The sequence below is a fragment of the Garra rufa genome, chromosome 7 (genome assembly GCF_049309525.1).
Source record: "Garra rufa chromosome 7, GarRuf1.0, whole genome shotgun sequence".
Classification (NCBI taxonomy): domain Eukaryota; kingdom Metazoa; phylum Chordata; class Actinopteri; order Cypriniformes; family Cyprinidae; genus Garra; species Garra rufa.
Genome location: NC_133367.1, coordinates 26,660,105 through 26,687,776, shown reverse-complemented (window position 1 = coordinate 26,687,776; position 27,672 = coordinate 26,660,105). Strand labels below are relative to the sequence as shown.

Sequence of the window (27,672 nt, the reverse complement as noted above, 5' to 3'; positions counted from 1 at the left end):
TTTCGGTCTCTCTCCGCCTACCAGTAGCTGCATTACAAGACTTAAAAACTTAAAGATAAAGGGTAGGTTTCCGTTTACACTTTTATAAGCGTTTATTATTTAGTTTAGATTTGTCAGCTTAAAGGGTTAGTTCATCCAAAAATAAAGATTCTATCATTAATTACTCACCTCCAAGTTGTTCCAAACCCGTAAGACCTTCGTTCATCTTCAGAACACAAATTAAGATATTTTTTAAGAAATCCGAGAGCTTTCTGACCCTGCATAGATATTGTGGTAATCTCATGAACGTGTGTTGAAGACTGACACAAAAGAGTTTCACAAAAAGTATTCTCGTAGCTTTATAACATTACGGTTTTAATCACTGATGTCAAATAGACTATTTTAACAATGTCCTTACTACCTTTATGGGCCTTGAATGTGTCAGTTGTGTTGCTGTCTATGCAGGATAAGAAATCTCTCGAATTTTATCAAAAATATCTGGCAGATTTGACAACAATAACAACATAAGGGTGAGTAATTAATGACAGAATTGTCATTTTTGGGTGAACTATCCCTTTAAAGATAAAACTGACCTAAAAGGAAGTTTACTTAATGCCTGTTATGAGAAAGTAACGTCCACTTCTGCTATGGTACAAATTCACACATTTTGAAACGTGAAAGCTTTTGTATTTTAGGGTTAAAATTTTGTATTTTTGGTTTAGTGTCTCTAAAATAAATTTAAATACATGAACAAAATATTTAATAATAAATTAAATTAATAATAATGAATGAATGAAACTAGATTCAAATAAAATAATAAAAAATATTAATAAACAAAATGCAACAACAAAAAACAAGATGACAAAAAAACTAAAAACAAAATGAAGCAAAAAACATTACAAAAAAGAAACCACAAAACACACACACAACAAAAAAAACTACAACAAAACAACTGCACAAGACAAAAAAACAAAACAATAAAACAAAAAACACTACAAAATATAACAAAAACTAAAGATACCACATAATACACACAAACAACTAAACACAAAATACAACAAAAACAAGATACCACAAATACACAAAAAAACAAAACTTAAACCATAATACAACAAAAAACAAGACAAAAAATAAATTATGCTACAAAATACAACAAAACAACACAAAATACACACAAAAAACTAAAACTAAACAAAATACAACAAAACAACTAAACTAAAAACAAAAAATGCTAGAAAATACAACAAAAACAAAAGATAACACAAATACACACAAAAATAAAAAAACTAAACAAAACAAGACAAAACAACTAAACTAAGATACCACAAATACACACACAAAAACTAAACAACACAAAAGACAAAACCACTAAATGAAATAAAAACAAAAATTACTACAAAATACAACAAAACACAAAACAAGACAAAGCAACTAACAAAAAAATAGAAAAAAAGTCACATAATACAGAGACAAAAAACAAAAACTACACAAAACAAAATACAACAATACCACAAAACAAGTAAACAAACTAAAACAAAAAAAAAATACTACAAATTCTAAAAACAAAAGATAAAAACACACAAAAACCTAAACAAAAATAACAACAACACGACAAAGTTCATAAAAAAAACAATATAACAAAAACAAAAGATATCACAAAACAAAAAACACCGCAAGACAAAAAGCTAAACAAAATAAGAGACAAAACACTGCAAAATACAAGAAAAAGATACCACAAAACACACACAAAACAAAAACTAAAACAAGCAAAACAAAAATAACAAGAAAATAAATAAAAAAAACACCTCTCCTCAACAAATTTGAGATAAAATGTATGTCTTTAACATGTATGGATGTATGCTGCAGTGTAATACATGGGCTTACATTTATCAAACTTATTTGGCTTTAATATGTTGATTTAAAATACTTATCTGTGCAGACAAAATAGATGAAACAGTACTCGTCTTGCAAAATACTTACATGTAAAAGTAATACAGCAGCCAAAAATGATTGACCTTGGCAATATCCAATCTCGTCATCATACACAGAATAAGCCTGTGAAAAACACAAACAAACATTAGTTTATATATTGTGTACCAAAAAAATAAATAAAAATAATAATAATAATATTATATAAGTATATATATATATATATATATTATATATATATATATACTTTATGAGAATGTAATGCAATTTAAATTTTAATAAAATTAAATATAAGTTAAATTAGCAAAAAAGAAATCTGAATTATATATATATATAATTTAAAGAGGTGTTTATAAAGAAATACTTTGTATTACAGAAAAAAAAAAATTCAGAAAAACAAAGAATATTAGATTTATAAAATCAGTCCTGCCTTATATTACTTAACACTACATATTTTCAAATGAATAAATGCGTCACAGTTTAAAGTGACATGTTATAATACTGCTTCCTCATAAATGACTGGAAACACTGATAAATGTTCATGGCAACACACGCCGCTCTGAGCCGAGGGGTTTTGTCTCCAGGATTAGCTGGATTGAAGGTCTTTTGCACAATTTAGGAGGCTTTTAATCTGCCTGTGCCAATCAGCTGATGGAGAACCTCTTAAGACTCCTCACAAAGGAGATTTAACAGAGAACAGGACCACTTTTCTCATCCACTCAACGCTTTTCCCCTGATTTTGTATAATATGGAATTTAATATACAAATTTTACAATTAAAATCAAAATGTATATTATATTTTATATTGATATTATATATTTTATATTTCTGGTCAAAGGTGTGTGTAGCTTAAAACAGCTTTGTTTTATGTGGCTCTTTACAGCTAGAAGCATCTGTTTAATTATATAGAGATAGATGTGTGCTTAACTGGATAACTGCCTGCAGGATAACTGCATAATCTATTACTCTAGCTCTGTTTCTAAATATAATACCGGATCCATGAGGCGTAACTATGTTTAACTAGCAGACTGTACGAGTTATAACGCAGGACACAGAGAGGCGAGTACAGCACCTGTGGTTGGATATCTATCAAGGCCGTTGGTATTACGGCAAAACAAAAGGTCAGTGGATAGAGATGTTGCAGCGGTGTGGTGATGCTTGTTACCAGACGGCAGGAGTGAGTCACGGCTTTAGCTTTCGCCTCACCTTGCAGATCTTGTAGAGAGAGTCTTGGCCATCGCCGCCTGAGTCTTTGAAGTAGTCGTGAGCGGGGAAGGTGCGATGGATGTCTCTGGTGATGACGGCTTCCTGGGCGGAGTCCTGTGGGGCAAATCAAAAGTGTTACAATCAGACTTTAAAAATATTTGTATTATTATTATTATTATTTTTAATATTATTATGTTTTATATATATTTTTTATAATTCATATATATTTATATTATTATTTTAGAGTTTAGAATTAGCATTTTATTGTTATTTTATTTCTTTATTATTTAATTATAATTGTTTTTTGTCGTAAATGAATGATTATAGCGAAATATGAAAATATTCTGACATTAAACAATAAATAACTTATTACTATTAAAAATATTCTTTCTTTCTTTATTATTATTTGATTTTATTGTATTTATTATCATGAATTATTAACCATAACTAGACTTTAAATAAGGATAAATATATAAATAAAGATAAATAAAAAATAATTTATTTTTTTTATAATAAAATGATATTTATTTTTCTAGAGATTTATTATTTATTAATATTTATATTATTGTATGTATTATTAATTAATATCAATTTAAAATGAACAAAATAATTAAAATAATATTTTTAAAATAACAATGAGAAAATTAAGAATGTGTATTACACTTCATTATTAATGAGAATTATTTTATAAAGTTATTTTTAATGAAATTGTAACTTGTTTATTATTAATGATAGTTTGTTCATTAGGATTATTTTCATAAAAAGTGATTTTTTTATTAAACTAATTTATTATTAATTATAGTTTTTGTAAATTAGTTATTTTAACAACTGCAACAACAACAATAATACTTTTGCAATATTTTATGATAATTTTTTATTTCAATATTTATTTTTAATATTATTTTAAGGTCATTTTATTATTATTTTATTTCTTTATTATTTAATAATTATTTTTATTATTTTCTTCGTAAATCGTAAATAATAATAATAACAATAACTATAATAATAATTCAATTATTATTTTAAGGTCATTTTTTGTAAATAAATAATAATAATAATGTATATTTATTTTTATATTATTATTATTTTAATGTAATATTATTATTATTTTATGTCTGTATTATTTAATTATAATTATTTGTGTGTAGATAAATAATAACAACAACAAAAATATTTTATTTTATATATTTTATTTATTATTTACATTTTCATTTTTATTTATTTATGTTATTGTTATTTTATTTCTTTAATTCTAATTATTTTTTCGCAAATTAATGATTATAATGAATAAATATTTTATTATTATTAATTGTAATACTACTACTTTTGTTTTCTTTCTTAATATTTGGTTATTTATAATTGTTTTTAAGAAATAAATAAAAACATAATACTTCTGTAACCGCATTTAATTTTATGAACTAGCTAGACTAATGTAAATAATAAAATTAAATGAAAAAGGTCATTTTAAATTAATTCATTAATTTGATGTTATTTATAATTGTTTCAGTAAATAAATACATAATGATTTCTATTACTGCATGTATTATTATTAATTAGCTAGACTAATTTAAATAAGAAAAATAAAGGGAAAAAAATTAATTTATAAATAAAATTGGTAATATATTTATTGATTGATTTATCTTCTATAAAAATGATTATTAATATAATTGTATTATTGTATGTAATATTATTAATTAAAAATTGAAGTAATTTCAATAATTAAATTTAACAAATTAACAAAATAATTTAAATATTTTTTATAATAATAAAACAAGAAAATGTTAATAAGAATTTGTACTACACTTCATTATTAATAACTATTTATATCACAAAAAGTGTTTTGTTTAAATTTATTTATTAATTATACTTTTTGTAAATTCGTCATTTTAATAATATTTATTATTTTTTTTTAATTATATAAATACATATTTTAATAAACATTTTTATAAAAAGTGATTTTTAAATGAAACTGCCTTTTATTTATCACAAATTATATTTATTCACGAATTATTATTATGCATTATTTTATTACCTACCTAGTTTAATTATTATATAAATAAAAATATAAATAAAAACAAATGTTTTCAAATGTACAATATGTATTTATTTATTACTACTAGCTGATTATTAGTCACATTTAAACAAATAGATATTTTAATAACAACAAGATGAAAAATAATAATAACCAAAATAAAATGCTGTATTAAATTATTTCAACTTGACTTGGATTCTAGACTTTTTGTGGCCTTTTTGACACTTTTTTTTTTTTTGGAACACTGACAGATGGTGAAGATATCTGTGATTTGGTAAGACACAGTTGAGGTCCTGTCATACATGTAGACTGCACTGGAGAAGCTCAATTACTAATCATATGATGCCCATTTTCTTTCTACACCCTTTGATCTCCGTCAATGTTCGTTGCAGCTCCAGCACAAACTTGACTGAAGACAGTGAAGGAGAGCGTCTAATGTGTATTTTGTCAAGAAGACTCTAAGAAGAGTCCTTGAGTGAAGGAATAACCTTGTGTGAAGTGTTTACAGAGCTGAGATAGATTAAGAAGCGCAGGAAAGTGTCTTACTCAGCACAGCGCACTCTTCAAAGCCCAACAGCAAATCGAATTAACAAGTCATATGCAGACGGTGTTCCAGTCACATGATGGACTACATGAACCGACTCTTGAGATGCAAAACAGGGATGAAACTCTGAACCCGAGACACTTGAAAGCATCTAATGTGGACCGAACTGACTGCAGAATGAGCGTTCTGCCATACAGAATTATGGGAAGGGTAGTTTTGCTGTCATAAAGCAGCTAAATGAGCTGAATATTAAGCAGTTGTCTTTCTCGTCACAGATCTGTGGAATTCATACCGTGGCAACATCAGACGGCGACTGCGGAAATGTCTCTGACAGGCTGAGTTGTAATAAGGTGCATTCAATTAACAGCGTGTGTCAGGGCTAATTAAAGGCATCATTAGTCAACTAATGCGAGAGAGGGAAGGATAGGTTTCCACCTCCCCTCACCTGTTTACAACGCACCTGACAGTTTGTTAAAGGGTGGGAAGAATAAAGTCTGACAGAGAATGAAGGGAATAGAGTAATCTTATGAGTCTGAGGTTCTGTAATAAAAAAAATTAAAAAATAAAATGGAAAAAATACAATAAATAAAATAAATTAAAAATACAATGAAATTAAATAATAATAATAATAATAATAATAATAATCACAAATATTTTTTTAAAATAAAAAATTGAATACAATACAATACTAGAAAATAAAAACTACAAATAAAAATTTAATAATAAATAAAATAAAAAATGAATAATAATAATAAAATAAAATAAAATAAATAAAATTAAACAGAAAAATTAATAATTATAAATTAATAAGAAGATATACTGACTGAGGATGAAGGGGATGGAAATATCTTAGTCTGGGATTCTGTAAAAAAAAAGTGATAAAAAAAATAAAAATAAAAATAAAATGATAAAAAAAAAAAATACTGACAGAGGATGAAGGGGGTGGAATAATCTTATTAATCTGGGGCTCTGTAATAAAGAAAATAAATAATTGACAATAATAAAAAAAATTAAAAAGGAATAAAAATCATAAAATAAAAGATACAATGAAAAAAAATCATAAATAAAAAAAATGAATAATAAAAAATAACAAAAAAAATGCAATGAAATAAAATAAAATTAAAATAATTAAAATAATCATAAATAAAATAAAAAATAATACTAATAATAAAATAAAATGAATGAAATTAAAAAATTATCTAAAATAATTAATAATAAAAAGTACTGAGAGAGGATGAAGGGAATAAAATAATCTTACGAGTCTGGGGTTCTGTAATATAAAAATGAAATAATAATAAAAAAAATAACAACACAAAATAGAGGATGAAGGAAATAGAATAATCTTATGAGTCTGGAGTTTTTTAATAAAAAATGTAATAATAATAATAATTAAAAAAAATAAAATTAAATAAATAAGAGGATTAAGGGAATGGAATAACCTTATGAGTTTGGGGCTCTGTAATAAAAAGAAAATGACATTTATATTAATTAAAAATTAAAAAAATGAAAAAAATAAAAGAGGATGAAGGGAATGGAATAATCTTGTGAGTCTGGGGTTCTATAATAAAAATAAAATAAAATGAATTAAATAATAATAAAATGAAATTAAAAATAAAAAAATACAAAGAAATAAAAAAAAAATCATAAATAAAATTAAAAACGAATAAAAAATAAAATACAATAAAAAATACAATGAAAGAATAATAATAAATAAAATACAAATTATTAATAATAAATTAATTAATTAATTAACAAATTAGAAAATAAAATAAAAAGTAATAAAAAAAATGTATAAAATAATTAATAAAATATAAACGTTCAATTAAACTAAATAAAAATTCAAAAATAAAAAGTTCAATTAAAATAAATAACATAAAACAAAAAAGTATAATAATAAAATAAAATAATTATTACAATATAAAATTCAGTAAAATAAAATAATACAAATAAAAAAGAAAAATGTATAATAAAATAAAATAATTAATAAAATATAAACGTTCAATTAAACAAAATAAATAACATAAATAAGACAAAAAAAAGTATAATAATAAAATAATTAAAATATAAAATTCAATAAAATAAAACCAAAAATAATAAAATAAAAACAAAAATAACACCACAAAAAATGCAATTAAAAAATACTGATTGAGGATGAAGGGGATGGAATAATCTTATAATCTTAGTCTGGGATTCTGTATAAAAAAAAAAAAAAAAAAAAGAAAGAAAGAAAAAAAGAATAATTATAAAATAAAATAAAATAAATTAAATGAAATGAAAAAAAAAGAATAATAAAATGAAAAAATGAATAAAAATAATAAAAACAATGAAAAAGAAATGAATAAAAAATCGTAAAAAATAATTAAAAAAAAAAATCAAAAATACAATGAAATTTAAATAATAAAAATAATAATTAGAAAAAAATTACAATATAAAATAGAAAAATGTATAATACAACAAAATAATTAATAAAATACAAAAAAATCAAAATAAAATCAAAAATAATAAAATAGAAACAAAAATAACACAAAAAAATGCAAATTTTTTTTTTTAAAAATCTATAAATATATAACAATTTCTATAACATTGCATTCCTTTTCTCTTCAGCACACATGCTATGAATAACGCAGCCTTTTTTCTGCCATTTCTCCTTCTATGTGATCCAGATAAATTCTTGCTGAATAGTACAGAACACGGCACACCCATTTGTGTACGCTGCTTCATCAGTTTATGTTTATGCAGGAGACGAGTGAGGCTATAAAGGCCATTTCCCATGAAGGTTACTGCAGCGTGTGGAAATGGTGACCTTGTTCTTTTTTTGTAATAAAGACACAAAACCACCTTGATGGATTAATCAAGAGTAAGCACAAACACATACAGAAACATTATTCACATATGATATGACTTTTATATTATGTCATATTAAGATATAAGGTGTATATATATATATATATATATATATATATATATATATATACACCTTATATCTTAATATGACATTATATACCTTATATCTTTGTAGCGTTGCCACATAAAAGAGTTTTTATAACTGTATTTCATTAGATGTGTGAAATGGCCATGCAGTTGTGTTAACTTTCTTCTGGTTCGTTTGTATCCCATAAGCATTGATGCAGTGTATTGGACTTTTGTCTTACGTCTTTTATTTTGATACTGTGTATATACAAGCAAGTTCATTCTATTAGGGACACGCTTATTTAAATCATACCGTCACACCAGTAGGGGGGAACCAGGTACTAGGACGGCGTTCACGATTCACGTCGAGGAAGCAGGACGGGCGTGAAGGCGGCGTCTGCCTGGGCCGTCTTTTGTTGGATTATTTGCGATCGCTTTATGGATTTTTAAGAGACTGTTTTCGCCGTTGTTTCATCTGCTGGGATTTGCCGTCCACTCGGGACTTGTGGAGACTGTCGCCAGAGGATTACTTATACGGAACAGCTCATTTGGATTGCGCTCACGGACTTCAATTTGCCGGTGAGGCCGATTCTCTCACACTTGCATACACGCTCACGGACTTTGGGACTTTTCACAGACACGCGCTATTTGTATATTCTGTGTTTTGGTAGCGTATTTGTAAATAACATATGAGAGGCTGGGCAGTAAACATTCTTTGTTGGGTTTCTTTTTGTGTTTAATTTTTGAAGATTGGAGAGTGTAAGTGTTGTTCAAACAAGAGAATAGAACCGTGTTTTTCTGTGTGACCTGCCCGATATAGGCGGAGGGTTACATATTGGTGGCCCGTACGGGGAAGATTCTCTGACTTGCACTGGTTTATGGTTTATTTGTTATCATGGATTCTACATACACAACTGTGGATGAGATAAGTGGTACGGAAAGGGACACTAATTCTGTTGTACGAAATACAGATATAAGTGAAGGTGTTGAAGGTGATTATACAGGCGAGCAATTTATAGTCAGACGTAATCCAACTGCACAAATAACATCGTTGCTTAGTTCATTGTATATATCCGATGCTGATCAAAATGTTGATGATGTTGACTCTGATGTTGGGGGTGAACGAGGGATTCGTGATGAAGTTTCACAATTGAAGGAGGATTTGTTGGCCCTTTCCGATAAGGTTCAAACTATTGAGCATGATTTTAAGCTAGCTGTGGAGAGCACATGTAACCGTGAAGCTACCTTTAGGCAAGCTTTGGATGATCGTTTAAATAGCATTGAAGATACTTTTGAGGAGGCGCTTAAAAGGTTAGAGAGAGCTGTGATGGATTGCTTTTTGAGGAGGGATGAGAAGTGGGAGAATAAGCTTAAACATATATATTCAACTAGCACCCCTTTTCCCACGAGAAGGCAAAATAGGCAGACTGCTTCCACTCAACATGACTGGTTCCCTTTGGTACAGTCTCCTATACCACAGACTTCCGTAAATGCCACTTATCAGGTTTTACCTTCTAAACCTTTAGATCCTTCTACAGTTCCTGATACCGTGGTTTTATCTGGCTCATCCTCGTTTTGCACTCGACCTCCTGTACGGCTTGAATTCCCCACATTTGGTGAATCCTGTGAGACAGCAGATGTCTTCAATTTCATAGAGAGGTGTGAGGACTATCTGGAAGTCAGACCACTTGCCAACTTGGAACTTTTAGGAACCCTAAGCACCGTCTTGCAAGGACCAGCTCTCAGTTGGTGGAAGGCTGAAAAAAGCAAGGTGAGGGACTGGGAATCTTTTAAGAGGGCATTGATGGATGCATTTCTGCCAGATGATTATCTCTCTGAGGTAGAGGAAAAGCTTAGGATGATGGTACAGCAACCTAATCAACGTTTGAGGGATTTTGCCTACAATTACCGTGCCTTATGTTTAAAGTGGAAACCTGATGCTTCAGAAGAAGAACTAGTGAATCGGATCCTAAATAGTATCAACCCAAGGGTGGCAGGATGTTTGAGGGGAACCGTACATACTGTGAGTCAGCTGGTGAAGGTAGGAGGTCTGGTGGAAAAGGACTATATGGGGGCGAAGGAGTATTGGAGAAAAGTGGAGAGTAGTAATGGGAAAGACAAGGGTAAGAAATCTTCTGAGACTCCTCATCGCAAACACTTGGCTGGAATAAATATAACCCAGCACCACCCAGTATCCTCTCTGCTGGGGGTATCTATTAGGGTGAATGGACGGCAGGTACAGGCGGTTATGGATACAGGCAGTACATTTACCTTACTCCAAAAGAGTTTGTGGGACAAGATGCATGATGGAGAAGTTAAAACATCTAAGGCACTGCCTTCCCAGAAGTTTATCATGGCCGATGGGACTATGCATCATTCCCTGGACCACCAGTTGATGAATTTTGTTTGGCATGGACAGGACTATGAGATGAGGGCATTTATTATGGAAGACTCTCACTTGGCATTTCCTGTGATCATCGGCCTGGATTTCTTAAGGCTCGCTGGAGTGGTTGTGGATTTGGAGCAAGGAAGATATGGTATAAGAAGAGGAAAGGATTACCAATATTTTCCCTTCTTGCCTGCTCTGTTTCCACCTGGTAAGGGCATGCCGCTAATCCCTCCTTGTTTGCCGATACCTGCTACACTCCTTATGTACTGTGCTGTTCCAGCTGACTATGAACACTCTGTGTTTGACCCATACAAAACTCATGAGACCACCTACTTAGAAGAATTAAGGGAGTTAATTACGGCTTGGCCAGTTATTACTTCCGAAAATCTCGGTCATACCTCGGTCGTCCGGCATAACATCGCCCTCACCGATGATACACCGGTAACATCTAGAGCCTACCGGGTCTCCCCACTGAAGAAGGGTATCATTGAGGCAGAAGTGGATAAGATGCTCGAGAAAGGTATCATCGAACCCTCATTCTCTCCTTGGTCTTCCCCGGTCGTTCTAGTCCCAAAGGAAGATGGAACGTTCCGGTTCTGTGTGGATTATAGGCGTCTTAACAAAAAGACAATCTTTGATGCCTATCCTATGCCTTTGATCCACGATATCTTGGAATCATTGGAGGGAGCCACTTGGTTTACTTCCTTGGATTTAAGGTCAGGTTATTGGCAAGTTGCCATGGCTGAAGAAAGTAAGGCTTTGACAGCCTTTATCACCACCAAAGGTCTCTTCCAATTTAAGGCCATGCCGTATGGCCTCAAGAACGCCGCTGCTACTTTTCAACGGCTTATGGAGAGAGTGTTGGGTGAATTGAGGGGTAAGATTTGCTTCGTTTATGTTGATGACATCATTATTTATTCCAAAACCCTTGCGGAACATAAAAAACATCTACACCTAGTACTGGAGAGACTCACGCAAGCTAATCTTACCTTGAACATGAAGAAGTGTCAGTTTTTCAAAAGACAATTGAAATTTCTTGGCCACATCGTCACAGAGAGAGGGGTGGAAACGGACAAAGATAAGATCCAGGCAGTTGCTGACTTTCCCACACCATATGACCTCAAATCTCTCCAGCGATTTTTGGGGTTAGCAGGGTGGTACCATAGGTATATTCCCCATTTCGCGGACATCTCGGCCCCTTTAAATCGTTTGAGGAAGAAAGGGATGAAATGGGAGTGGACGGAGGAATGCCAGTCCAGTGTAGATGCTTTGAAGCAAGCTTTACAACATGCCCCAATACTTACTCAACCAGACACTACACAACCATTCCAGATACATACTGATGCTAGTGATGTGGGCCTGGGAGCAGTGCTTACTCAAATGTGTGATAACCAGGAGAAGGTGATTGCTTTCGCCTCAAGGGCATTGTCTTCTGCGGAAAAAAATTATAGTACCTCGGAAAAGGAGTGTTTGGCTGTAGTTTGGGCAGTGGAAAAGTGGAGGCACTACTTGGAGGGGACTCCCTTTGATGTCTTCACTGACCATGCTGCACTGTCTTGGGCATTTAATTGCCCAAAGACCACTTCTCGCTTGACTCGCTGGACCTTAAGGTTACAACAATTTGATTTTCGGGTCCAACATCGCAAGGGTTGCCTAAATTTGGTACCTGATGCCTTGTCTCGCTCTTGTGAACCCTCATCGGTATCCAACCCTTGTTTCTCTATTACCCTCACTAATGCATCTCTGTTACCTCTCAGTCTTGATGAGATTCAACAGGCACAACAAGCTGACTTGGATTTGCTTCAATTAACTTCTTCGTCCCCTCCGCGATCTTCAAAGGATCAGGCCATCAGGTTTGAAAATGTACAAGGAATCTGGTACAGGAAAATTCCCCTGAAAGGAGACGGGGCTAAGTATCAGTTGGTGGTGCCGAAACAGCTCACCCAGACTTTCTTGCACTATTTTCATGATAACCCATTAGCGGGGCACTTAGGACAACTTAAAACACTGCTTAAAATATTGGAAGTGGCTTGGTGGCCATCCGTGAGGAAGGAAGTATGGAGCTACGTGAAGAGTTGCAAACCATGTCAGCAATACAAACCTGGTAATAGTAAAAAGGCTGGGCTCATGCAGAGCAACTTAGTTACGGAACCAGGACACACCCTCGGGATTGACCTGATGGGACAATTCCCTATCAGCAAGAAAAGAAACACCTGCCTATTAGTCATTGTGGACTATTTCACTAAATGGGTAGAGCTGTTTCCTTTGAGGGACAGTAAGACCCAAAAGATAGCAAAGGTCCTTCGGGAAGAGATTTTCAGCCGATGGGGGGTCCCAAAATATCTAGTTTCTGATAGGGGTCCACAATTTACCTCCACCCTCCTGTCGGAAGTGTGTAGATCCTGGGGTTGTATCCAAACCCTTACAACTTCATATCATCCACAGAGTAATCTGACTGAGAGGGTAAACAGAACACTTAAAACAATGATCGCTTCATATGTCGGACAGCAACATCAGTCCTGGGACCAGTGGTTGCCTGAGTTACGTTATGCCATCAATACTGCTCAGCAGGAGACGACCGGCCGGACTCCAGCTGAGCTCATGCTGGGAAGGCAAATCTACGGGCCCCTAGAGCGACTTATTCATATTCACCCTTCACCTGAACAAGCGGCTTACACAGTACTGGAGAGACAACATCTTCTTCAACAGGAGGTTGTGCGCAGGATGAGGATGAGTCAGGCTAAACAAGCTAAGTATTATAACCTTCGAAGAAAAGATGTGCAATTTCAGCTTGGGGACTTAGTTTGGTTAAAAACTCATCCCTTGTCTAATGCTGCCAATAAGTTCACCTCTAAGCTAGCGCCTAAGTGGGAGGGTCCTGGCTTTATTACGAGTAAGAAAGGGCCAATAAATTACTCTGTTGCTTGGGGAGACCCACCGAGAACTGATGTGTTTAATGTGGTTAATTTGAAACGCTTTTTTGGGCGTCCACCCTCTGTGGTCCAGGCTGGGGGGGGGGGGGGGACTATGTAGCGTTGCCACATAAAAGAGTTTTTATAACTGTATTTCATTAGATGTGTGAAATGGCCATGCAGTTGTGTTAACTTTCTTCTGGTTCGTTTGTATCCCATAAGCATTGATGCAGTGTATTGGACTTTTGTCTTACGTCTTTTATTTTGATACTGTGTATATACAAGCAAGTTCATTCTATTAGGGACACGCTTATTTAAATCATACCGTCACACCAGTAGGGGGGAACCAGGTACTAGGACGGCGTTCACGATTCACGTCGAGGAAGCAGGACGGGCGTGAAGGCGGCGTCTGCCTGGGCCGTCTTTTGTTGGATTATTTGCGATCGCTTTATGGATTTTTAAGAGACTGTTTTCGCCGTTGTTTCATCTGCTGGGATTTGCCGTCCACTCGGGACTTGTGGAGACTGTCGCCAGAGGATTACTTATACGGAACAGCTCATTTGGATTGCGCTCACGGACTTCAATTTGCCGGTGAGGCCGATTCTCTCACACTTGCATACACGCTCACGGACTTTGGGACTTTTCACAGACACGCGCTATTTGTATATTCTGTGTTTTGGTAGCGTATTTGTAAATAACATATGAGAGGCTGGGCAGTAAACATTCTTTGTTGGGTTTCTTTTTGTGTTTAATTTTTGAAGATTGGAGAGTGTAAGTGTTGTTCAAACAAGAGAATAGAACCGTGTTTTTCTGTGTGACCTGCCCGATATAGGCGGAGGGTTACATCTTAATATGACATTTAATATTTTATTTCAGATTTATTTTAATCAACAACAATTCTTTTATTATTTATTATTTTAATACATTTAGGTCATGAAAACAGTAAAATATATTATCCCATATTAGAATATATATATATATCATATAGTTTTCATCTAATATTTTTATTTCAGATTTATTTCAATTAATGAAAATGTATATATTTTTATAGTTTTAGTTTAGAAAAATTTTAGTTATCATTTTAATACATTTAGTTAATAATAACAGTAAAATACATTATATATTTTATACCATATTTAAAAATGTTATTTCATAGTTTAATATATAATATTACAATATATATCACATAATGTAGTTTTCATCTAATATTTTAAATTTCAAATGTATTTTAACTAACTTTATTAATATATATATATATATATATATATATATATATATATATATATATATATTGCATCATATAGTCTTCATTTTGTATTTTATTTCAAATTTATTTTAAATGAATTAAAAATATTGTAAATTATTTTTATATATTTGTTAATAAAAAAGTAATATACATTATGTATTTTATAACATTTTTAAAATGTTATTTCATAATATATCATTACAATATATTACATAATATAGTTTATCATCTAATATATTTTTATTTCAGATTTATTTTAATTAACTATTTTAATATTTATTTTAATATATATTTAATGAAAACAGCTAAATATATCATATTACAATATATATCATAGTTTATCAAATACTTTTATTTTATTTCAGATTTATTTCAATTAATGACAAATATTTAAAGTTATTTTTATATATTTAATGAAAACAGTAAAATATAATATATATTTTACAACATATTTATAAAATGCAATTTCATAATATAATATATCACATTACAATATATCACAAGTGTTTTCGTTTAATATTTTTATTTCAGATGTATTTTAATTAATTATTTTATTATATATTATATATATATAATATATTATTTTAAATTATTTATTATATATTTTTATTATATTATATATGTGTATATATATATATATATATATATAAAACAGTAAAAAATATTATTCATATTATATCATTAAAACATTACATATTAGATAAAATATATTATATTTCAGATTTATTTCCATTAATACAAAAAATCTGAATAGTTTTAATATATTTAATTAGTGAAAACAGTAAAACATATTATAGATTTTATAAAAATTATTTTATAATGTAATATATTACATCATATTACAATATAGATCATATAGTTTTCATCTAATATTTTTTCATTTCAGATTTATTTTAATTAACAACAACTGTTTCATTTATCATTTTAAAATATTTAGTTAATAAAAACCGTAAAATATATTACATCATATTACAATATATATCAGTTTTCATCTAGTAATTTTATTTCAGATTTATTATAATAAAAAAATATTATAATAAAAATTATTTTAATATTTTTATTACATATGTATAAAATGTATAAATCACATAAAATATGAATTATATAAAACATATATAATGTTGAAAAAAAGTGTACACACACACACACACACACACACACACACACACACACACACACACACACACACACAACCATGTAAAATAGTAAAAATAACACAATTTAAACACCACACCAGAAGCTACTGTTATGAGTTATTGTGAGCAGCCGTAACTTCTCAATCACTGAAACCCTTGTAATAAGCTTTAATGTCACACCGCAGCCTAAGGCGAACTCTGACCTTTGCTCAGCAACGACCTTTAGTGGAGAATATATAAAACCTGCATTTTTACAGCAAGTGCCATATTGGCGTTTTTTGCAAGAGCAACAGAAAGACTCAAAGCTGTAATTTAGTCTCAGTATGGGGTTAATCACAGCATAGTGTATGATTGAGTTCAGCGGACTGTTTCACTGTTGCTCCCTCCCTCTCTTCTCACCATCACTCTCGCCTCTCGCAGCGTGCATGAAAATGAAATGCTGCCTCATAAACTGCGAGTTAGTGACAAATGGTATTCATAAATAAAGCCAGAGATACAGGCTGCGAATGGTAATGTGGCCACTAAACATCTGTGAGGCTCTGCAACAGCAAACAGCGTCCAGAGCAGACCAGAGACCCGGAGAGAGGGATAAACAGTCTGATTACAGCCATGGCAAAAGCCTGAGTAAACTTCACCACAGGGTTTGCTCTAAATGCTACTGTGGACTGAATGTGCGGTCGCTAATAACAGAAGACCAGTCCGATTTGTCCAGGCTCTTCAAGAAAGATAAAACCGCTGACCTTCAGGGACATTGATCAGAGGGATCTTCAGGATGGCTGGGAGTTTATTAGATGGACACTTGAGTGTCCTGAGTGTGGAACTGAACTAGTAAAGCATGCAAAGGTTATTGGTTCAATTCCCAGGGAATCAATAATTGTAGATGCATGATTTAAAATCAAAATTTTACCAAAAACTACAACTAAAACTAAATGGTTTTAAATGTTAATTTAGACATCAAAGCACTCAATGTACAGTATAAAAATTGGTATTCATTTAGAAATATATGTACTATAAATGGAAAAAAAAAATACTTTAAACATCATTTTAAAAACTAAAACTAAAATATTTGAAAGTAAACATTTTAAATAACACTAAAAATTAAAATTAAATTTAAGTGAAATAGAATTTAGGCATCACGGTATAATATACAGTATAAAAAAATAATATAAAATGACATTTGACTATAATATGATGACTATAATAAGATATTTTAACAGTGGTATTAAATTATTGAAAAAAAAAAAAAAATAATAAAATATATAAATTATATATAAATAAAAAAATGAAAAGTTAAAAATTTTAAATTTAAGTTTATTAAATTAAATTGAAGTAAATTTTAAGTTTTTTTTTTAATATCCGGTATTGATGGATACATTTCCAATATTCTACATAAAACTTGGAGAAAAAAAAAAACATGAATGCATTTAATAAAAAATCAAAACCTAAAATAATTATATTTAATCGAAACATTCAAAATTACACCAAAAATAAATAAGTAATAATAAATAACTAAACAAACAAAAAAAAACCTAAAGTTACTATTATAATGAAACCTAAAATAATTATATTTGTTCAAAACATTCCAAATTACGCCAAAATAAATAATAAAAAGCTAAACTAATAAAAGAAAATCTAAGTTAAGTTACTATTATAATAAAACTTAAAATAATGAAATGTAAACAAAACATTAAAAATATTTGGGGGGGGGGGTAACAACAAAAAAAATCTAAGTAAATTTTGGCATAACAATATTACACTGTACAATTATAAAAGCTGGATATTAACTTTGAGATTTAAATAAATTATAAAAAGGGAAAACAAACTTAATTCACATTAAATTGATTATCAAAAAAATGTTTAAAATAAAGTATAAAATAAACTAATAAAAAATATTTTTGTAAAAAAATTAACCCTAAAATAATCAAATTTAAACAAAACATTAAATAATGAAAAAAAAAAATTAAAATAATGTTAAAATAGTGTTATTAAAATGTAAAAAATAAATTAAAAACTATTTTTCTTTAACAAACAAAAATAAAAAATTTAATCATTCATTAATTCATATTTATTGAAAATTATCTAATTAAAATACTAAAAACTAAAATCAATTGTTTAAATTGCTACAAGTAAATCTAGGCATGTTATGGTATAGTTAATTTGATATTACAGCTTAATATTATTATAATATTAAATTTATATTCTTTATAACTAAACAAATACATATTTAAAAACTGCACTAACCAAAGTTATAAAATAAAGAGAAAACTGACTGAAAAGGTCATAGTCGGGGAATCACCCTAGTATCACACTAAAAATAAAACTACGAGAGTCTAAAACATGCATCTTCGCTCTCATGCGCTTAGTACATTTTGACATGCAGCCTTGTGTGAATTGGGCCCAACAAATGAGCTGCCACAAAGGGGCATCAACAGCTGTGTTCTTTCCACGGCGCATTTCGCCCTGAAGCTCACAGGGCCTTCGCTCATCTCGTTACCTCCCCGGAATGACAGGCGGTACTGTACCAGCGCATCCGAGAGCTCTGAAAGCCGCTCGGTTCGGTCACAGCAACGCCGGGGCTAAAAGCTCAAAGCAGAGTCTCCCGCAAGAGCAGACTGAGTCGCTCTGAAATCCGAGATGACAGCAAACAACATTAGTGCAAGCCGGACTGAGAGATGCAGCATGACAAGCTGGTGTGGAGGCACAGCGAGCAAGACAGGCGCGCCGGCCTTGAGAAGCTGCCGTCAGGCTCGCTCCGTCACTCTAGAACTTTCCGCGGTGGGCGCACAGCGCGAGAGAGCCTCTGAAGTTTGTGCCGGGCCTCCCACTGGGTTCTAAGGCAGTCAGCGCCGATCTTGTGCCAGTCTGACAACAGCGCGGCTGTCGCCGGAGCCCCACCCGGAGCGAGCTGACCTATTTCTCGGATGTGACACCGGGAGGAAAGAGTATGTAAGTGGTGTGCTGTGCTATCAAAAGCCCAATCTGCTCCAAGTGGAGCCGTAGATGTTACTACGGGGATCCGAATCTGCTTTGTCAACTTGTGATGCTGTAATGTAAAGGAATAGAGGTCAAGCCGGGGGCTGCGGAAACCGATTACATGATCTCATGCTGTTCTGCTGCGGAAGATGAAATAAAGATGTTGACCGTTGTTGTTGCGCTGAACAGACCATTAAATAACCTATTTAGCAACATAAAACAGGAAACTGGAGTTCAGAGTTGAAGTTATGTTACTGAATAAGACGATTTAATGTTCTGTTTGAAAAACTGATGACAAACTAATAGAGGTGCACCGATATTCCGGCTGATAAAACATTTTTTTTTTTCGTGTTATGGCTTATAGACCGACAAATGGCCAGAACTAAAATTCAACAATGTATTATCTAAATAAATGTATTAAAAACACAAACACACACACACAAAAAATGTTTTGTTTTAAATGTTAAGTACCATCTCCTGTGTTGTGAAATTATTAATATTTATAAAGATGAAGTGAGCGTTAGATGACAGCGAAGGTGATTTAAATGTAATACATAGAGGAAATGAACATGCTAAATTACATTGGCCAATGTCGACCAATAGCGATAAATAAAAAAAATCTTTAATGTATTAGCCAACAATCGACATAAAACCGATATAGCATCCCTACATATGTCAACCAAGATAATTCCTTTTTAAAGCGGTTTCTATAAATATATATCAAATGGATTTAAGAAGCAGCTTTGCAATGAGAACGTTATATTGACCAATACCGATAAATATAAAAAATCTTTAATATTGGCCAATTACCGATATGATACCCATATACTGCGTATCTCGACCTAAAATGTCAGTCAAGGTGACTCCTTTTTACAGCTTAGTTTCTATAAATGCATATCAAGTGGATTTAAAAAGCAGCTTTGCAATGAAAACATTATAATGACCAATACCGACAAATACAAAAAATCTATAATATTGACCAATTACCGATATATTGTGTATCTCTACCTTAAATGTCAGTCAAGGTGATTTATTTTACAGCTTTCTATAAGTTTCTATAAGTATATATCAAGAGATTTAGGAAGCAGTTTTGCAATAAGAACGCTATATTGACCACTACGGATAAATACAAAAACTCTGTAATATTGGCCAATAACCGATATGATACTAATATACTGTGTATCCATACCTAAAATGTCAGCCAAGGTGACTCCTTTTGTGTTTAAGTTTCTAAGAATATTTATCAAGGGGATTTAAAAAGCAGCGTTGCAATGAGAGCATTAAAAATGACCAAAACTGATATTTATAAAAAATCAGTAATATTGCCTAATAACCAATATGATACTGATATATTGTGTACCCCTACCTAAAACATCAGCCAAGATGACTCCTTTTTAAAGCTAAAGTTTCAATAAATATATATTAGAGAAATTTAAGATATAGCTTTAGGATAAGAATACTTTTTTGTCCAATACCAATAATCTGTAATATCGGCCAATAACTGGTATGATACCGATATATTGTGCATCCCTACCTAAAAATGTCAACCAAGTTAACTCCTTTTTTCAGCTTAAATTATACAAAAAAATCTGTAATATCAGCTAATAACTGAAATGATACCGATATATTATGTATTCCTGCTTACAATGTCAGCCAAAATGATTCCTTTTTAGATCTTAGTTTCTTTAAATATACTAGGTAGTAGCTTTGCGATGAGAACGTTGTATGTCTACATAGAGAAAATCCTCTTTTATATGATAAAGTACATCCCCTGACCCATTCAACCTTCCTGCAATGGACCTCAGAGTGCTGGAGGTTAAAATTAGAAGCGAGGGAAAAGGCAAGGCAGAAAAATCGCAGGTGATTGACAGTAGGAATATTACCTCCCCTATTTCTTCCCTGGCTGGAATCGGCGCAGTTCAAAGGGGGCCGTAATTGAAATTGACAAACTGCAGCATTAGCCTGATCACAACAGCCAACCTTGCAGCAGCAAAATAAAAGGTGCCTGAGAGAAGGAAGAGAAAGGGAGAAAGAGAGAGAGAGAGGAAGAAGGGCTAAAGTGTTCTCTATGCTTCGCAAGCACCAAGACAGATTAATCTTGTTCATGCATAATGCATGCCAGCGCTGTGTGTGATCGCATTGACGGCCGGTTATTAACTGTGTCACAGTGCGAAAACACACCCGAATCAACAGACCTCACATGCATATACAATCCACGGCTAAACTCCTGCAAAACACTGACGACTGCGCAAAGACGATCAAAAAACTGTAATTGTCAAAAGCAGATATCTTGTAGCTCAAGGGATACACTAACTTAAGTTAAAAACTACAGTGTACTTGAAGATGCAGATCTGATAACATCCGTTCCATTTGATCTAAACGTACATGTTTTCTGGATTACGAGTTTTACAACATTCATCAGATGCTGAGACTGTGTCACCAAGTTCATTAAAAACCAGAAAGCCTGCGGAGCTCCGCTCTGTCATGGCTTTTCTAGGATTTTTAGGTCTCCCGAGGGCCTGCAACATCTGGTCCTCAGGACAGACTGCTAACTCGTCTGTCAGCGTGCCGTCACTGCTCTTTTAATTGCCAGTGCTGTGTTGCATGCTAATACATTGGGCATGCTAATTACCTAATATGAAAGTATACTTGCAATAGTTATGGATACAGCGACTACAATTGTTATGTATTTGCATATAAATGTGCCTTAGCAGTCTGTGGACACAACCACCTACAATGATATAAATCTATTCACTTTGTTTTTTTTAATCCCCAAAAAAACCTAAACAGTCTCAATTATCAAGCCGTTTAGATTTTTTGAGCAGTATGATGTCATACTTCTCAGGCCCCGCCCACAACCGCTGACAGATATTCCGTATTTGCATATTTCCATCTAATGAGCCCTTTAAGATTATCGATACTAATTTTAATATCAGGGCAAAAACTGACATGCTATCGAACATACTCTATTTAAAAAAGGAATTTTTAATACAAATATAATTAATTTATTTAAATTGATAATGTAGTGTTCAAATGATTCTTGTTCAATTAAACCTAAGTAATTATTCAAGTAAACTAGGGATGTACCAATAACCGATAACTATTTATAATATGAAGTAATTAATTGATATAGTAACCAATGTTAGAAGTCAGTATAAACTTTGAGACTGATAACAGAAAATAAATAATTTCTCACCACAAAATTTTGGTTTCTACCAAATATGACACAAACCTGTTTTTAATTAAGAGATAAATAAAAATAAAATGATTAAAAATTGTTCAATCAGTAATTGAAAGCGGAAATAACTCAAATATAACTTCAACTGACTAAAATACATTTAAGCTGAAGTACACATCAGTACAACTTAAATATATATATAGCTAACTTTCTTTTTTAAAAGGTAAATCAAAAATATTTCTAATCAGACCAATATTGATCAAATTTGTGATACCAGTTGATACCGATATGATTACCGATATTTTTGTGCATCTTAAAGGAAAAGGCACCAAAATACAAAGACTAAATTAAGAGCAGAAAGTAGCGCGTTTTCTTGTTAGTATTGTTTGATTCATTATACCAAAAATGTATAGATTTGGCATTGTTTGGTTATTAGATTTTGCCGATATTTTTAAAATAGTTTTTTGCTACTGTTGCTGCTGCATTCTGTATGCATTTTCTCAAATTAAATGCGGTGATCTAGAGAATATAATCACCATTCAGGCAAAAGTTCGCTTTAAGAATGACTACAAAGCTGACCTTATCGCTAGCACACCCTAAGCTATTCATCTATTCGTCTTATCGTACCCGATTCCGATAATATTGTGAATCCATAAAATAGACGGTGGTGCTGTCTAATGCACAGACCTTTTTTTCTTTTCTCTTTTTTTTGTCTCATTTATACAAAATATACTTAACAGTACTCTATACCACCCATACTCCAGAAAAATATTGCTTTTATATTTTAAATGTATGGATTTAACATTACTTTCAACATTCCTATCAGCCACCATGTAGGTTTTCAGTTGCGAATCCTCTTTGAATTGTGGCTATATTTGTCTTTCACCTGGGGACAGCGGATGTTCTTTACCTATCCATTTGTGATGTGAGTGCCTAGATGGAAGGTGCCCTTTATGCCTTGGGCCAGTTTCCTCTTTAGAAAACTTAAACTTTACTATTATGGAAGAAAAAGGCCACGCAGGTCACAGACCAGTGAAAAAGAGGTTGACGGCAACTAACGCATGACCCTTCAAACCATCCCAAAGCAATCTGTGAGGTAGATACAGACAGCATTTCAGGTCGAAGGACACATGGGAAATGTTGGGAACATGTAGTGGATGTGTCAACTAACCCAGAAGACCTTGAAGAAACCGACAACCTGAGAGAACACACTTGGTGTCCCAAATGGGATCCTTGATGTTTTCTTAAGGGTGTCCAATGGCTGTTTTAGGTTGCTCTGGACTCTCAGTGAACACCAAAGGATGACCACAAGGGTTAAGCACCAACATTTGGAACAGGAGCTCAGAGAACCAATGGAAGTTATTAAAAGGGGAAAGCAGCATCTCAACTCCTCAACATGGCATATGGATATTATAAGCAGAGAGTTTTCTATTTTAACGGCTATTATTTTTCAGCCTAAAAAAAGGAAACTCTCAAAAGTCTTTCTGAATTAAGTTGCCATAGCTACAAGACTTGAAGTCTTGGGGGCTGGTGGGAAAATAAAAAACCCTGAGAGCTGGTGACAGGAACTGTCGACTTGTCGATACGTTATTCAAATGAACAACTAATCCCACATTTACACAATGAAGTAATGGTAGAATCCGTTTCCAAGGGAAAAGAACAGACCCAGAAGATTCACCTCAGGTCAAGTAGATTAAACTATGACAGATCTGGCCGAACCCACAGAGATGATTGGAAATAAGAGCGTCGTCTCAGAAGGGAATAGGGCTTTTCATACAGTCGGTGATGAATTAAAGGGCTGTGAGTGGAGCCTGGCTGATAACGGAACAGTGGTGTCAAAACGATCCTTCATTGTTCTTGGTGACCTGCTTTTCCTCACAAGGTGTCAAGTCCACGATTTGACTCAATCGGTCTCGCTCCTTCAACCCAAACCTGCGTGACAAAGGGGCAACCTTTAAGGGACAATCTTTATTTCTCTTCACATAATCAAATTGGCTTGCGTGGTTTGGACTAGCAACCTACTGGGTACCAGTTCGGAGCCTTCAAGCGACAGTTCACACTTCAAAAAGTGTTATAATTTGTGCACAAAAATATTCTCATATCTAAAATTAAGAATAAACCATTGGTGTCACATGGACTATTTCTGGGCCTTGAAAGTGATAATTACGTTGCAGTCTATGCAGGGTCAGAAAGCTCTTGGATTTAATCAAAAATTTTGTGTTCCGAAGATAAACAAAGGTCTTACGTGTTTTGAACGACATGAGGGTGAGTAATTAATGACAGAATTTTCATTTTTGTTTTTTTTTAAAAGGTAACTATACCTTTAACGTTTTTTGTCCAAACAATGAATCAATAAATCAATGGGATCCATAACACTATTTGGATCCCATTGACTTTCATTGTATGGACTCTTTAAAAAAAAAAAAAAAAAAAAAAAATTATATATATATATATATATATATATATATATATATATATAATTTTTTTTTTTTTTTTTTTTTTAATTTCCCATTCATACTGTTACATTTTCTTTTGTTTAAAATCATAAATGTTAAGTATTTCTATGCATCTATGTTTGTTTGAATTATTTGTGATGCAGCTTTGCAAATGGCCTTTCTTAATAATGTGCTTGTTGGCAAGTTTCACCGCGTTTAAATGCGGCTAAAGTAAACATTACAGCTCGTAATCCCTCAGCAGAGAGGGGCGGGGCGAGCAGAGCTCATTTGCATTTAAAGGGCCCATGTGATAAAATGAGCTGATATTTTGCAGAGCTGATTTTGACATGGTAAAAGGGTGTTTTTTTATACTACTATTGAGAATTTTTAACCAAAGTATATTAGAGACTTTTCATTAAGACCCTAAAGAATCATACAGTATAAACTTGTGGAAAATGGGCATCCGATGACCCCTTTAGCTGTTGGTCAAAAAAACTAAACAAAACATTGAAATATTCTCATTAACTTCTTTAATGTGACCCAGTTCCAAATTGAGTCCATTATAAATTAAGTAGATTTAACATGGCGACCATTGTGTATTATAAACATTCATAATCCTAAAAGTTATAACCTCAAATACTTAAGTATTATAATGCATTATAATTGTTGTTAAGCTTATTCAGCTGATATAACATTATAAGGTTTTTATAATGCATTACGCATTTATTATAATGCCTTAGAATGTATTATAAATAGGGGCTTCATAGAAAGTGTTACCTAAATATTATTATAGAACAACTGATTAATTTGTGCACGATTTACTTAAAATGAAGGAATGAACTAGTAAATTGTGTGCACATTCATTCCTTCGAACTACTAAATTTTGCGCAAGATTTACTAATTAATTAGTTTTATCGTTTAAAGTTAATTGTGCATTGGATATAATAATTATTATTACAAAACAAACTATTTTTTCTGTGTGCACAATTTACTTAAAAGAAGGGAACAAATAAGTAAATTATGTGGATGATTTACTAATTACCGCTCCTTCGGTTTACGTAATCGTGCACAAGATTTACTAATTAGTTTTAAGTAAACTGTGCGTTCGATGTTATAATAATTATTACAGAACACTGTTATTTCATGAACACAATTTACTTAAAATGAGTGAATGAATTAGTAAATTGTACGCACAATTTATTTTGTTCCTGTATGTCGTGTGGGGCTCCATTAAAGTGCTATTTACGCAACTAACATTAAATTTAATTTCCTTTTAATTCCTTTAATTTAAACTAACACAATTTTTAATTAATTTATTTTTAACTTAGATTTTTACTAAAACAACATTTTAGCACTTAACATTATGAGCTGATGAACATAAACATGACTAAGTATAAAACCAAAGTGATTTTTGAAAAATGTAAAAATCATTCATAATAAGTCAAGCAATGTGTAAACCAAGGCCAAAGTCAATTTTGTTTTCATATTTGAATATGAGCTTTCAGACACACACAGTTGCACTGCCACGGCAGGACGGATGAGTGGCAAAAAAAAGCATGGGAAGTGAAGGCATTTGTAAATGGCTTGGCATGCCGTGAAGTCTGTTCAGAGGCAACCTGCCAGAGCGTGGCAGGAGACGAGTCCAGAGAGAAAGGTGGCAAGCGAGAGATAGAGAGCAAAGGTTTGCGCAAATGAGGGGAAATTCAAGGGAGAGGAAACAAAAAAAGACAGAGGTCGGGGCCTCGTCTGGCTTGTCTGCAGAGACCTGCGGAGAGCGAGCGCTGTCTCATTACCATCAGGGTCATTAGCTCCAGTCTGATCTCTCCGCAACACGCCAGCGCAGCAACCCTCGAGAGAACATGCGCAAACACGCTCTCCAAAAGTGACAATTGTTCTGCCATTAAGTCGTGAAGAACTCAAGAGCACAAGGACAAGTCCTCTGGGGCAAGCGGGGCGCTTTTTCTTCGTCCTTCTCACTCCTCCCCTCGTGTGTCTTCGTAACCCGTTTGTTCACCCGCTAATGACATTAGCTGCCGCGCTGCCATTTCGGGCTCAGACACATGATCCCTTAGTGGTTATCCATGGAGAGATGTGGCGCTGAGGGACGCAAGCAGGCCTGTGGTTGCACGCCGTCCCGCTCTCGATGGTTTTAATTAATTTCCCATGATCAAAAGTGAAACATCGGTGGGGTGAGATTTCCTTGTGGTTTCCATGACAATGTAAGACGACTGTGTTCTCCCCTCCACATCCAAGGATTTATTTGAAGAATTTGCAACCCGGAATTATTAATATTCAAATATGTCCAAAAATAGACTGGCACAGAACTAGACTTTTGATATTCAAGAGTCGGGATTCTGCAAGCGATTTTCATCCAATCCATTCAACGGAGACAAAGAAACACTTTAGACTTCAACACGCACATGGGTCACTGGCATATAGGAATGTCCATGATAAAAATATAATTTTATTTAACATATTTATGTATTTAAATACATTTTATAAAATGTAAAATTTTTATTTATTTTTCTTTTTTTTTTTAAATCTATCATAATATACAATATTGCGAATGGTATATAATGAGTTAAGAGTATCTAAACATTTAATATATATTTTAAATATATAAGTAAATATATATATATGGGAGTTGGGAGTTTCCATGATGAAAATACATTATATATCATATTGTAAATTAAAATATACATCAATTTTAATAAAATAAATAAAATAAATAATCAGTCTATAATTAGTCTGTATTACCCAATATATATATTTTTATTCAATTTTTACCTTGAATAGGTATTTT

General features: G+C 32.2%; 1 protein-coding gene across 1 annotated transcript in view; it reads right to left on the bottom strand.

Annotated features, from left to right (window-relative positions):
- LOC141338759 (rab GTPase-activating protein 1-like) overlaps positions 1–3,174 on the bottom strand; it is a 48,880-nt gene extending 45,706 nt beyond the window's left edge. The window contains exons 1-2 of the mRNA XM_073844375.1: positions 3,115–3,174; positions 1,960–2,034 (exon numbers count right to left, since the gene is read on the bottom strand). The gene's annotated coding sequence lies outside the window, so the exon portion shown is untranslated. The remainder of the gene's footprint in view (positions 1–1,959; positions 2,035–3,114) is intronic.
- Between the last annotated feature and the right edge of the window lie 24,498 nt (positions 3,175–27,672).